Here is a 15,189-nt window from a genome sequence, read left to right on the forward strand (position 1 = left end):
GAGGAAGAAAAACCTACGTTTAATTGGTGTTCCCAAGGGTGCCGAAAGGGCCAGAGGGCCAGAATATGTATTTGAACAAATTCTAGCTGAAAACTTTCCTAATCTGGGAAGGGAAGCAGGCATTCAGATCCAGGAAATAGAGAGATCCCCCCTAAAATCAATAAAAACCGTTCAACACCTCGACTTTTAATAGTGAAGCTTGCAAATTCCAAAGATAAAGAGAAGATCCTTAAAGCAGCAAGAGACAAGAAATCCCTGACTTTTATGGGGAGGAGTATTAGGGTAACAGCAGACCTCTCCACAGAGACCTGGCAGGCCAGAAAGGGCTGGCAGGATATATTCAGGGTCCTAAATGAGAAGAACATGCAAACAAGAATCCTTTATCCAGCAAGGCTCTCATTCAAAATGGAAGGAGAGATAAAGAGCTTCCAAGACAGACAGCAACTAAAAGAATATGTGACCTCCAAACCAGCTCTGCAAGAAATTTTAAGGGGGACTCTTAAAATTCCCCTTTAAGAAGAAGTTCAGTGGAACAATCCACAAAAACAAGGACTGAATAGTTATCATGATGACACTAAATTCATATCTCTCAATAGTAAATCTGAATGTGAACGGGCTTAATGACCCCATCAAAAGGCACAGGGTTTCAGACTGGATAAAAAAGCAGGACCCATCTATTTGCTGTCTACAAGAGACTCATTTTAGACAGAAGGACACTTACAGCCTGAAAATAAAAGGTTGGAGAACCATTTACCATTCGAATGGTCCTCAAAAGAAAGCAGGGGTAGCCATCCTTATATCAGATAAACTAAAATTTACCCCAAAGACTGTAGTGAGAGATGAAGAGGGACACTATATCATACTTAAAGGATCTATCCAACAAGAGGACTTAACAATCCTCAATATATATGCCCCGAATGTGGGAGCTGCCAAATATATAAATCAATTATTAACCAAAGTGAAGAAATACTTAGATAAAAATACACTTATACTTGGTGACTTCAATCTAGCTCTTTCTATACTCGATAGGTCTTCTAAGCACAACATCTCCAAAGAAACGAGAGCTTTAAATGATACTGGACCAGATGGATTTCACAGATATCTACAGAACTTTACATCCAAACTCAACTGAATACACATTCTTCTCAAGCGCACATGGAACTTTCTCCAGAATAGACCACATATTGGGTCACAAATCGGGTCTGAACCCATACCAAAAGATTGGGATTGTCCCCTGCATATTCTCAGACCATAATGCCTTGAAATTAGAACTAAATCACAACAAGAAGTTTGGAAGGACCTCAAACACGTGGAGGTTAAGGACCATCCTGCTCAAAGATGAAAGGTCAACCAGGAAATTAAGGAAGAATTAAAAAGATTCATGGAAACTAATGAGAATGAAGATACAACCATCCAAAATCTTTGGGATGCAGCTAAAGCAGTCCTAAGGGGGAAATACAACACAATACAAGCATCCGTTCAAAAACTGGAAAGAACTCAAATACAAAAGCTAACCTTACACATAAAGGAGCTAGAGAAAAAACAGCAAATAGATCCTACACCCAAGAGAAGAAGGGAGTTAATAAAGATTCGAGCAGAACTCAAAGAAATCGAGACCAGAAGAACTGTGGAACAGATCAACAGAACCAAGAGTTGGTTCTTTGAAAGAATTAATAAGATAGATAAACCATTAGCCAGTCTTATTAAAAAGAAGAGAGAGAAGACTCAAATTAATAAAATCATGAATGAGAAAGGAGAGATCAGCACCAACACCAAGGAAATACAAACGATTTTAAAAACATATTATGAACAGCTATACGCCAATAAATTAGGCAATCTAGGAGAAATGGACGCATTCCTGGAAAGCCACAAACTACCAAAACTGGAACAGGAAGAAATAGAAAACCTTAACAGGACAATAACCAGGGAGGAAATTGAAGCAGTCATCAAAAACCTCCCAAGACACAAGAGTCCAGGGCCAGATGGCTTCCCAGGGGAATTCTATCAAACGTTTAAAGAAGAAACCATACCTATTCTCCTAAAGCTGTTTGGAAAGATAGAAAGAGATGGAGTACTTCCAAATTCGTTCTATGAGGCCAGCATCACCTTAATTCCAAAACCAGACAAAGACCCCACCAAAAAGGAGAATTACAGACCAATATCCCTAATGAACATGGATGCAAAAATTCTCAACAAGATACTGGCCAATAGGATCCAACAGTACATTAAGAAAATTATTCACCATGACCAAGTAGGATTTATCCCTGGGACACAAGGCTGGTTCAACACCCATAAAACAATCAATGTGATTCATCATATCAGCAAGAGAAAAACCAAGAACCATATGATCCTCTCACTAGATGCAGAGAAAGCATTTGACAAAACACAGCATCCATTTCTGATTAAAACTCTTCAGAGTGTAGGGATAGAGGGAACATTCCTCGACATCTTAAAAGCCATCTATGAAAAGCCCACAGCAAATATCATTCTCAATGGGGAAGCACTGGGAGCCTTTCCCCTAAGATCAGGAACAAGACAGGGATGTCCACTCTCACCACTGCTATTCAACATAGTACTGGAAGTCCTAGCCTCAGCAATCAGACAACAAAAAGACATTAAAGGCATTCAAATTGGCAAAGAAGAAGTCAAACTCTCCCTCTTCGCCGATGACATAATACTCTACATAGAAAACCCAAAAGTCTCCACCCCAAGATTGCTAGAACTCATACAGCAATTCGGTATTGTGGCAGGATACAAAATCAATGCCCAGAAATCAGTGGCATTTCTATACACTAACAATGAGACTGAAGAAAGAGAAATTAAGGAGTCAATCCCATTTACAATTGCACCCAAAAACATAAAATACCTAGAAATAAACCTAACCAAAGAGGTAAAGGATCTATACCCTCAAAACTATAGAACACTTCTGAAAGAAATTGAGGAAGACACAAAGAGATGGAAAAATATTCCATGCTCATGGATTGGCAGAATTAATATTGTGAAAATGTCAATGTTACCAGGGCAATATACACGTTTAATGCAATCCCTATCAAAATACCACATGGCCTTTCTTCAGAGTTAGAACAAATTATTTTAAGATTTGTGTGGAAGCAGAAAAGACACCGAATAGCCAGGGAAATTTTAAAAAAGAAAACCATATCTGGGGGCATCACAATGCCAGATTTCAGGTTGTACTACAAAGCTGTGGTCATCAAGACGGTGTGGTACTGGCACAAAAACAGACACATAGATCAGTGGAACAAAATAGAGAATCCAGAAGTGGACCCAGAACTTTATGGTCAACTAATATTCGATAAAGGAGGAAAGACTATCCATTGGAAGAAAGACAGTTATTTCAATAAATGGTGCTGGGAAAATTGGACATCCACATGCAGAAGAATGAAAGTAGACCACTCCCTTTCACCATACACAAAGATAATCTCAAAATGGATGAAAGATCTAAATGTGAGACAAGATTCCATCAAAATCCTAGAGAAGAACACAGGCAACACCCTTTTTGAACTCGGCCATAGTAACTTCTTGCAAGATACATCCACGAAGGCAAAAGAAACAAAAGCAAAAATGAACTATTGGGACTTCATCAAGATAAGAAGCTTTTGCACAGCAAAGGATACAGTCAACAAAACTAAAAGACAACCTACAGAATGGGAGAAGATATTTGCAAATGACATATCAGATAAAGGGCTAGTTTCCAAGATCTATAAAGAACTTATTAAAATCAACACCAAAGAAACAAACAATCCAATCATGAAATGGGCAAAAGTCATGAAGAGAAATCTCACAGAGGAAGACATAGACATGGCCAACATGCATATGAGAAAATGCTTTGCATCACTTGCCATCAGGGAAATACAAATCAAAACCACAATGAGATCCCACCTCACACAAGTGAGAATGGGGCAAATTAACAAGGCAGGAAACAACAAATTTTGGAGAGGATGCAGAGAAAAGGGAACCCTCTTACACTGTTGGTGGGAATGTGAACTGGTGCAGCCACTCTGGAAAACTGTGTGGAGTTTCCTCAAACAGTTAAAAATATACCTGCCCTATGACCCAGCAATTGCACTGCTGGGGATTTACCCCAAAGATACAAATGCAATGAAACGCCGGGACACCTGCATCCCGATGTTTATAGCAGCAATGGCCACGATAGCCAAACTGTGGAAGGAGCCTCGGTGTCCAACGAAAGATGAATGGATAAAGAAGATGTGGTTTATGTATACAATGGAATATTACTCAGCTATTAGAAATGACAAATACCCACCATTTGCTTCAACGTGGATGGAACTGGAGGGTATTATGCTGAGTGAAGTAAGTCAATCGGAGAAGGACAAACATTATATGTTCTCATTCATTTGGGGAATATAAATAATAGTGAAAGGGAATATAAGGGAAGGGAGAAGAAATGTGTGGGAAATATCAGAAAGGGAGACAGAACGTAAAGACTGCTAACTCTGGGAAACGAACTAGGGGTGGTAGAAGGTGAGGAGGGTGGGGGGTGGGAGTGAATGGGTGACGGCATTGGGGGTTATTCTGTATGTTAGTAAATTGAACACCAATAAAAAATAAATTAAAAAAAAATAAAAAGCACATGTCACGTGAGCAGCTGTATGGGAGCTCAGATTCCCTGCACAACTTACACAGTGTCCCTACTGGGTATTCAATTCCTTCTGCCATAGTCATTTCTAGGATATCTAGAAGCAGAGTATGTCTTCCTGGGATGGAGGCAGTCTACTTTCTAATTTCAATAACATTCCTTCCCAATGTGTGATTGTTTTCATGTCTCCAAATTAATAGTTTCAGATATATAACAAAAGGTAAAGATGGTGCTGTTTATACTGTAGGCAGGTCAACGATAGGCCACATGCAACGATAGACCACAGCCATGTGGCTGTGGAGTTTCAAGAGTTTAGGTGCAAAGATAAAAGAAACCTGAGGCTGATCCATTCTGTAAGAAATATCAATGAATAATGGGTTTAATTCTGGAATTCAGGGTGATGTGGACAACGAGTTTTTCTTTAGAACAAAGATTAAGCTGAAGAGAGTAAAGGTATTTTGAGATAAATGATTGAAAAAAGTTTTTGGTGACAGATGTTCTCAAGAGAAATAATACAAAGAACTGGCAGTCACTCCCAAAGGGAACTTGTTCTTGGAAAATACAGCTTTGAGGAGGAGAAAGAACACATATTGCTGTCGTATACCTGAGATAATACCATGCTGAAGAAACATTGAACCTGTTCTACCCCAGTTAGGACTCAGACCAACAGAAAGGAATTGCACAGCCTTAGATTTCTGCTCAAAGTAAGAGGAAATTTTTAAGACAGTCCAAAGTTGAACTGGGGATATTGTAATAGACTACTGAAGTTCATCAGGCATCTAGCCAATAAACTGACATGGAATACTCATAAGGTGTTTAAATACTTAATTGAGGCAGATAATAAGAATGAGAATGATGATTAAAAAAACAATGATAAGCAGACAATAATAATATTGTACTTTCTCAGGCACAGAGGATGTGCCTGGCTTTGTTTAAGCAGATTATAGAAACAGAGGGATTGTTAAACCTTCCCAAACAGTTATTTCTCATGTCAAACAATGAGTAATGGGATCTCTGGACAACACGAGGAGACTCAGCAAAAGACATCATTCCTAGGCCCCATGTCTCTGTATGGTTGCTCAATTTAGAGCTAATGGCAATAAAAATGGGGTCATAGTTTGACGATATTCATGATGTAATATTCATTTTGTCAATTAAAACTTTCAGTTAAACACGGAGATATCATAAAGAGCATCCTACACAAAAATTTTTTTAGACTCCATGGTTTCAGAATAAATATCCTAAAACATGGTGGCTAAGAGATGACACTTTTATTCTCTCAGTGTCCAGGGACGACAAGTGAACATCAAGTATTCAGCAGGGCCCCAGGGCTTGTGCAGCCCAGTCACTGACCAAGGCCTTGCAAAATTTCTCTTGGCCTCTGTTTAGTAAAGAAGACAAATGGACTTAGGTTTTAACCTTTCCTAAGGCTTATTCAAATTCATAAACTGGAAATGGTCATGGTCACAGTAGGAATTAATTGTCTTGTTGAATCAAAAATCTTTCAGCAGAGACTACCAATTCTGTAAACAAAATAAGCCATAATGACACTTCCAAACCACGAGCTAACCCCGTGCCTACCTCCCTGCATATACAACTGCCAAAACCATAATGTGTAAAAGAGGTGCAAGCCTATGACATACTCCAATTAAGTCAAAAGTATATAAAGAATATTGGTGTAGAATTACCTGAGGAAAACTTAAAATTCGGCATAATAATACTGGATTTAAGATATAGACCTGTCAGAAAGGAGCTTTAAAGGAATGTTTCCCAAAAGCATAAAACCATCCAGAGGATTTCACTTGTTGTAGACCCGAGACACACCTAGACAGACAATGATATTCATTAAGACCTTCATCATCTTTGTATATTGGATTCATAGTAGACAGAGATGAAGGTGTAGAAGCAAAGCATGGACAACATATTCCCAAATAATTGGTTACAGCTACAAACATTCTGGCTGGTGAGGATAAGGTGTTCCTATGTGATACCTGAGCTCTTTTGGGAGAATGATCTTCCCTGTCTTAGAGCACTAATGTCTAACTCTCCTTGGCTCACTTGAGGTTACTCAAAAAGAAAAAGGACACTCATTAAGATTTCCACTGAACATAGAAACACTGAAGAAAGTCTGTTCAGAAATAGGTAGGGGCAGTTAGGGAGGTTGAGAAAGATCTGAAGGTGCTGTCTGTTGTGGGAGGCAAGATTAGGAGCTGGGCTGACCTGAATGGTCTCTGTCAGGGAGGGACCACACCCAAATCCCGTAATCCAATCAAGCAATTAGAGTGGATGAGAGGACTTTGTGCCTTATCCCGGGGCCCAAAAGCCATGAAAGGTGGAGGTGAGGGTCACTATCTGACATTTGGAAACTGGCACAGTGAGAGGAGCATCCCTTTGCGACCCAAAGCTCCTGGTTGAATGTATCTTGTGGACACTGTTTCTGCAGACATGGAGGCTGCCCACCTCCACCCCTCAGAGGAGCCTCAGTTCAGCGCCTCTCCCAAACCCCAGTTATGCTGGTCAAGGAGAGGCGGTGCTGAAGTCCACGGAAGACCCTCTGTGCCCGAGAGGGCATCCCCTGCATCAAAGACGCTCTCCTCCCTGACTAACCCGTTGGCTCCCGCATCAGCAGGGCTGCCTCCCACCAAGACGCCTCTGAGTTGGAAGAGCCTTTCCCAGGTGGGAGCCGGGCTACAGAACATGGGCAACACTTGCTATGTGAATGCGACCCTACAGTGTCTGACCTACACAGAGCCCCTCGCCAGCTACATGCTGTCCCAGCAGCACGGGACCACCTGTAGGAAGCAGACATCCTGCATGCTGTGTACCCTGCAGGCTCACCTGACGCGGGTTCTCTGCCATCCTGGATATGTGCTCCAGCCCCTGCCACTCCTGCTCGCCGCCTTCCACAGACACAAGCAGGAAGATGCCCATGAGTATCTCATGTTCATTCTGGATGCAATGCAGCAAGCGTGCTTGCCTGAGGACAAGCTCTCAGACCCTGAGTGTCCTCAGGACAGCACCCTCATCCAGCAACTCTTTGGAGGGTACTGGAGGTCTCAAATCCAGTGTCTCCACTGCCAAGGCATTTCGAGCACTCTGGAATCTTACCTGGACATCAGCCTGGACATCGGGGATGCTCACAGCGTCAGCCAAGCTTTGGAGCAGTTGGTGAAGCCCGAACTGCTGGAAGGTGAAAATGCCTACCATTGTAGTAAGTGTCTGGAGAAGGTGCCTGCGTCCAAGGTGTAGACTTTGCACACTTCCCCGAAGGTCCTCATCCTGGTCTTGAGACGATTCTCAGACTTGACAGGCAACAAAATGACTAAGGAGGTGCAATATCCTGAGCGCCTTGACATGCAACACTGCCTGTCTGAGCAGAGGGCAGGACCCTTGGTTTATGTGCTCTATGCCGTGCTGGTGCACGCTGGGAGGAGTTGCCACAGCGGACATTACTTCTGTTTCGTAAAGGCAGGAAATGGCCAGTGGTATAAAATGGATGATGCTAAGGTCAGCGCCTGTGATGTGATTTGTGCGCTGCACCAACCTGCCTATACCCTCTTTTATATGCAGAAGACTGATCTGGAGAGAGACCTTGGGAGGGAGTCAGTCGAGGAGGGAGGACTCCCATCTCCCGAGGCAGACCCCACGGTGGTGGGTGAGGCCTCAGGAGAGCCGGCAACGGATCCCTCCGTGAACCATCCTGAGTTGGAGGAGCGTGGGAAAGAGACCTCCAGACAACAAATGACATTAGACCAGTGGAGATGCCTCCAAGAATGCAACCGCCCTAAGCCTGAACTCAATGTCAGGAGAAGAGAAATTGCTCTTCCTGCGAACGCAGTCATCCTTCACCACTCCAAATACAGACCTGAGATGCCGAAGAATCATCCTCAACAGACTGTCGACCTGCTCACCACTGCAGCTGGGATGCTCCCACCTCAGGTGGCCGGGGACGTGGCCAAAGTCCCGCGTGTGCCAGGAAGAGCCAGACCTACCAAGAGGATGAGCAAGAAGGGACAGAGGTCTGGGGAAGCAGTCCAGGGATGTGTCTCCTAAATTTGGTGCACATGGGCACACACACCCATACACACAGCGTCAATCACTCACTCCAAACCCGAACACAGTCCCTACTGGAATTATTTTGTGTTGTGTGAAGTGTGTGTTCTGTATGTATGGAAGAACCATCTATCTGGTGTGTTCATGGGATAAGGCCTTCAACTGAAACTTGAGGACACTGATATTTAAACCTGGTTCATTGTCATGATCTTTTATTGGGATAGTGTGGATTTCATATGGGGTCTATCCAGGAACATGCCGGTCCTTCAGCCTTGGGGAGAGTGGGGGCCACTTGCAGTTGAGAGGCAGTGAGCAGTCAGGGTTGACAGTGGATATGATGCAGAGGACCTGGGGTTGAAGTCAGTATGTTTGACCCTCTCGTCATGCTCCCCACTTCCGAATGCTTTTCTTCTATTTATATTGAAAGAATATTTCTCTGAACATAAGAATGTATTGGGTCTTGCTAGCGATGTGTCTTGGTCATTGCTTGGAAATTGTGAGATGGAAATTAAGTGCTTAGTTTCCGGCGATAACTGCATCCAGACCTGATTGAACCACAGTGATTTTATTATGTTCCCTTCACTCTCTCCCACATTAAGACTGAAGAGAAGCAAACTAACAAGGACTCTTATTCCAAAGGGAAATGCCCAGCCTCCCACTGAACATAACTTTTTATGACTATTTTGCTACCGTCTGCTCTTGGCATCTCTTGACCCAGAAGAAGTGGACTCTGGATTTCAGACCAGTTCAAATTCAAATTTGGACCTGGGTTGATACCTTGGAAAACAGTGCCAAGTTCATGAGTCTAGCAAAAGCGTTTTGAGGTCAGGTTATAGGTGTTCTGTGTTATCATTGCATTTCTTACAGAGGAGTTTGACAAGTTCATTGTAGAATGGAAATTATTGCATGACCAGCAAACGCCTCTGAGTGTGACCGTAGATGTGCAGTTGTAACATCACATCATAATGTTATTTTCACTCTGTATTCAAACTTGGACATGCCACCCTTACTGGAGAGTAAGGGACAATAGGATCTGTGCAGAAGAAATCAGGTTTTTTTGGAGATTTTCATGTACCTAAGACAGATTAGAGATCTAAGGTGTCAGGGTTTCTTTCATGTCTGGGAATTGTGTTTCTTATGGCCAATACAGTTTATTGTGTCGTAAAGCGTGAGGGAACCTGTGTGCAATTCTTGCCAAGAGTTCCGTAAGAGGACCTGCAGGTATCCCCGTCCTCTGAAGACTGTCATAGGGAATGAGACAGCTCATGGACTTGGGGACTTGTCCTCCACAGCAGAGGACCCTGAGGAGGTGTCTGTTGGAATGAGGATATGTCCCCACCTGGACTGATGTGGTGAACCAGCAATTCCTACACTGAACTGCATGGAAACGGTCAAGTCACAACGTGCTGGGTGTCCTGCTTTTGTGCCCCTACCCATACACTTCCACCACTACACAGATGCTGCAGTTTTTCTTTAGGTAAATCTATAGGAATGTGAAAGCGTGCTTCCCAATCGGAATGTTAAGTTTGTCTTAGTGAAATCCATTTTCTAACAAATGTAGGGAAATCATCCTGGCAATTTGTAACTTGGTTGTAAACAGAAATTAACAAGTTAATCTGAAATTGTTTTATAAATGTCTGAATTTCTGATTTAGAAAAAGATCCCATCCAGAGTTCTGCAAATTACACCATGTTTTCTCCTAGAAGACATTTTCTGTACTTGTTGATATTATTTCTCTGAAATTGTTATGCAGAATATTGCATCTGCTTTATTTGTTTTTGTTCTAAAATGTTATTACGAAGTTGTGTGGTTTTTTATTCTTAATAAAAAATTCCCACATATGATTTGGTGTGCAGGCTTTTGCTCCCCAGTAGTTCAGAACCTTGAAACAGTTGTTTTATTTCCAGGCTGGCTCCTCACAGAGTCTTCTTTGCCTGTTTCCCCTGAGTGGAATTCCACAGCAACCTCTAGGTCACCTGCAGCTCAAATTTATATCCTCCCCCATGGGAATTTCTCACTCCTACTCACTTGCTCAATATAGGGGAAGCGCCAGCAGCCATTTAAGAGGAAATGCAATGGGACATAGGGACATTATTCTTCAGGGTCTCTTCAATTATGAGAGCTCTGACCAGGAAGATGCTTGTATGAGAAATTAAGGGGGAGGGAGTAGATTGAACCAGAAGCACACCATCTCTGTCCAAGGCTAGCAGAGACCCCTAGGAGGGATGACGGGAGATGGTTGGATAGCACACTGTGGGGACGGTGGAGGCTGGGCAGTCAGCAGATGGATTCTCTGGTTAGGTGTCTGGACGTCAATGCTCATCCTGTCCAGGTATCCATTAGTAACTCGAGGGGTGTCTCTCTATATGAAGATCTATTAGTCATGAGGACAGTCCAAAGAATCTGCAGAGCCTCCCACAGACCAGATTCACGAGTTCTTTTTCTTTTAAAGATCGATTTATTCATTTATTTATGTATGATAGACAGAGAGAGAGAGAGGGGCAGAGACACGGGAGGAGGAAGAAGCAGGCTCCATGCCCAGAGCCCTACGTGGGACTCGATCCTGGGTTTCCAGGATCACGCCCTGGGCCAAAGGCAGGCGCCAAACCGCTGAGCCACCCAGGGATCCGCAGATGTGTGAGTTATTTCCTGGAAAAATGGAATTGCCAATCCTGGATGGAGTTCTAGGTGGACCTCATACCTGTTTCCAGGCTACAATGTGTTGAGTCCTGGCTTCATCAACCTGTGGCAAAATGTCAGGCTGGAATTGTTTTCACAATAGAAATCTGGGCTGAAATTGGGTTTTGGGGACAGCCCCAAGGCTAGATTCCATGGCAGGATATGGAGGTTTAATCTGGGAGGCCACATCCAATCAATGATCTATGAGCTTGACAAGGATGGTAGGTTCCTGGCTATGGTGGGTTAATGTAAGGAGAAGGATTTACCTGACTCCCCTTCATGAGCTTTTGTGTTGTCCAGCAAGAGAAAACAAAGTCAGGACTTTTCACAGGAGATATCTTAGGGCATGTGTCTCATGGCAGGTTTGAGCTCAGGCAGGAGACAGGAAACAGTTTCTAGGGAGATTGCCTCCTGCCGTGAGGTGTGCATCATCCCATTACCAGCTGCTCCAACAGAAGACACCACAGATGAACCACATCTTAGCTCTGCCTCTCCACTTCATAGAAATCAAGCACAGTAAAGGCATGGAGATGAGAACAATCCATTCCACAGTGATATTATTAAAAGTGCTCATTTTAATGGGAAAAGAACCCCACCCCTGTGGTGATAAGGGGACATAAAATACATTAGGCTCCTGTTACCAGAGGGCGAGATGAGAAGGTTTCCAAACAGTGTTTTAGTTTCTTTAGAAGAAGCCATTGCATTCACTCTTCTGGCAGTGGACCGAGCTAATCCTGTCTTCAGAGTGTAGGATAGAGGGGCCATTCCTCAGCATCTTAAAAGCCATTTACAGAAACCCCACAGCAAACATCATTCTCAATGGGGAAACACTGGGAGCCTTTCCCCTAAGATCAGGAAAAGGCAGGGATGGCCACTCTTACCCCTGCTATTCAACATAAGATACCTAGGAATCAACCTACCCAAAGAGGTAAAGGATCTATACCCTAAAAACTGCAGAACACTTTTAAGGAAATGGAGGGAGACACAAAGAGATGGAAAAATATTCCAAGCTCAAGGATTAGAAGAAGTAATATTATGAAAATGTCAAGGGTACCCAGGGCGATTCACACATTTAATGCAATCCCTATCAAAACACTGAGGACTTTCTTTAGAGATTTGGAACAAATGATCTTAAGATTTGTGTGGAAATAGAAAAGACCCTGAATAGCCAAGGGAATATTAAAAAGAAAACCATAGCTGTCTTTAAAATTTTTAGTGATACTGTGTGTGATACACGATTTTGAATATATGTGGAATCAATACATTTTGTTGCATTAGGGATTTTTCCATTTGGAGACATCTCAGTAAATCAGTTCCACATGGTGTCTCTAGCATGTTGGGGCTCACATGCCAGCGATCACACAGAAGCAAAGAATTGAAGGACACATGGAACCTGAAGACTCCATAAGCAAGGAAGGGAACTCGGGGAGAGAATGGAATTTTAAGAAATCCCTCACGGAAGAAGAGGATGGAGTGAAGACACTCTGGGTGCAGAGACGGGAGACGGTGGTGGATAAGGAAGAGCCCCGCCGTCAGGAGGGAATCCGATGCTGCCAATTCCTTCCAATGTGGCTGCTTTTGCCCTTGGAGTGTTCTAGATAATGTCTGCTTGAGGGCAACCTCCCAACTCAGTGACATTTTCAAAACTTTTCCAACAATGTGGTTTGGTTTTGTGGTTTTCTGTGCACAGTCTGGATCCCTGGTCAGTGAGAGGCTCCATCTCACTCTCCAACTGGCACAGATCTATCCCCTTACTCTCTACTCAATCTGTCTGATGAATAAATAAAATTTAAAGAAACCCTGATATTTTATCCACAAAATTCAAACTGTCTTATTATTTTCTAATAACTGTGATTCATGAATGTTATAATTCATTCTGAAAGGAAATAATGGAAACATTAAATGCATGTATATGTGACCAAAGTTTGAAAGAACACGAGAACGCTGCCCAAATCATAAGAATCAGCATAATCACACATTAATTACCTTTCAACAATGTATTAGTCAATCTTGCCCCTAAGAAATATAATTGTTACATAGCACCCATTAGTTAACCTCAAAACCCACATTCATTCAGTGGAGAATGTCTTTCTGAGGTGTCACCCAAGGACCAAAATTGGAGTGGAAGTGATCTGAAATCCTGTGCCCACGTCTTCTTTGTCAGGAGATTCTCACACAGACGGATGACAGTAAAGTGTCTGGACAGGTTAGAGTTGCTGGGATATGGAGCAATTCCCTGTGGGAGATGGGTCCTTGCCAGGCACCTGCTCTTCAGTCAAAGGTGGGGGTGGATTGTGAAGGGGCTGTGATTCAATCAACATGATCTAAGCAGGCAGGATGCATTTAACTCCTGAAATATAAGCATTTCATTACCTCTTTGCATTTCCAAATATTATCAAGCACCGGGTTTATGGGTTGACTTCTCAATACATATTTTGTGCCCATAATTTCCTGAAAAGAAGTCTGTCGCCATACAAGGCTGTAGGTCATCGACTTACACGGTAGTTTGTCATTTAGTGTGTAGGTGCCTGGGTTTTCAAATCGGTGCTGGTTGTATATGACCAAACACATTGCTGCCAACACTCCACCCACGCTGGTTTGGACAAATGGTCTTTCAATATAAAGAGAAGATAAGCAATGGGATGAGGGATGCATGAGGACACGGTCAGACATGCTCACACTGACCCCAGGTCCTCAGCATCATTTCCACACTCAAAGCTGGCTGCTCACTGCTTCTAATCCTTTCACCTTCAAGTGGCCTCATTTTTCCCCAAGGCTGAAGGAAGGGAGGATTCACCCAATGTGCATCCAACTGTGCTAACTCCATCTATTACTAATATCCATAACCTATACCTGTTTGTTCAGATAACTCTGTCGTCTTCCATATCTGGATGAGAGTGGATTTTCCTTTGGGAAGATAGGTTTGCGTTTGGTTTGGTTGGGTTTGGTTGTTTTAGGTTTGGTTTGGTTTGGTTTTTTGATGGCAGGGAAGTAAAAGACAAGTGAGGTGACTAGAGGGGGAGAACAGCCCTGCTCAGGACTTCCACTAGCCTTTCTCCCTGGTCTCCCTGTGCACATGGATGGAATCCCCTCCACAGCGCATGAAGTCCTAATTGTGCTGGAGAGCCCAGCATTAAGGCCCTTTGCTCAAGCCTGCCTGCCTCCTCACCCCTCTACCCTATATTCCTGCAAGTCCAAGAATCCTTAGACTACTTTGCTAGTTCCAATCCCAACATGCCCCTATGAGGATAGACCTTCCTACCTTTGAACCTCTGGGATTTTCATAGGCTTCCAGAAAATAGGGAATATTTCTATTCATGTATGCATCTCTTGAGGGCCCAGGAAGCTGCATTTTCCTCAGAAGCCATGAGATAGCAATAGGGCGGCATTCATGGGATGAGACAGGGGCCTGAGGCTCAAGGGGCCAGACTCTGATCCAGGTCACATAATGATTGCATGAATGGGAGTTACTTAGGACTTGGGGGTGGGAGAAGGATCCCACACTGTGGCTTTTCTACTGCCTTTTGACATTTTAAACCCTAGTGTGCTCATAAAGGAGCTCTTCTACCCTCCACCTACAGGCATCTGCACAGAGAAAGGGAACACCCTTAAGCAGATGCTCTGGAGTGAGAAAAGAGCAGTCAGTTGTCTTTCTAAAAAAAAAAAAAGAAAAAGAAATTCTCTGAATACAAATATGGAAGTGCTTGGTTTGGTTTGTTCTCATTTGGCATGGTGTTGTATTGTTTTGTTTCCATGGGCCCATATCAGAGATATCCCTGAGAAAGAGAGACTGACAGGGAACGAGAGAGAGAGAGAGAGAGAGAGAGAGAGAGAGAGAG

The 15,189-nt window shown here is 43.1% G+C and overlaps 1 pseudogene; it reads left to right on the plus strand.

Annotated features, from left to right (window-relative positions):
* The first annotated feature begins 7,063 nt into the window (after nt 1–7,063).
* On the plus strand, nt 7,064–8,671 carry LOC144284131 (ubiquitin carboxyl-terminal hydrolase 17-like protein 6; annotated as a pseudogene).
* The last annotated feature ends 6,518 nt before the right edge of the window (nt 8,672–15,189 follow it).

Source organism: Canis aureus, chromosome 15, assembly GCF_053574225.1.
Source record: "Canis aureus isolate CA01 chromosome 15, VMU_Caureus_v.1.0, whole genome shotgun sequence".
NCBI lineage: Eukaryota > Metazoa > Chordata > Mammalia > Carnivora > Canidae > Canis > Canis aureus.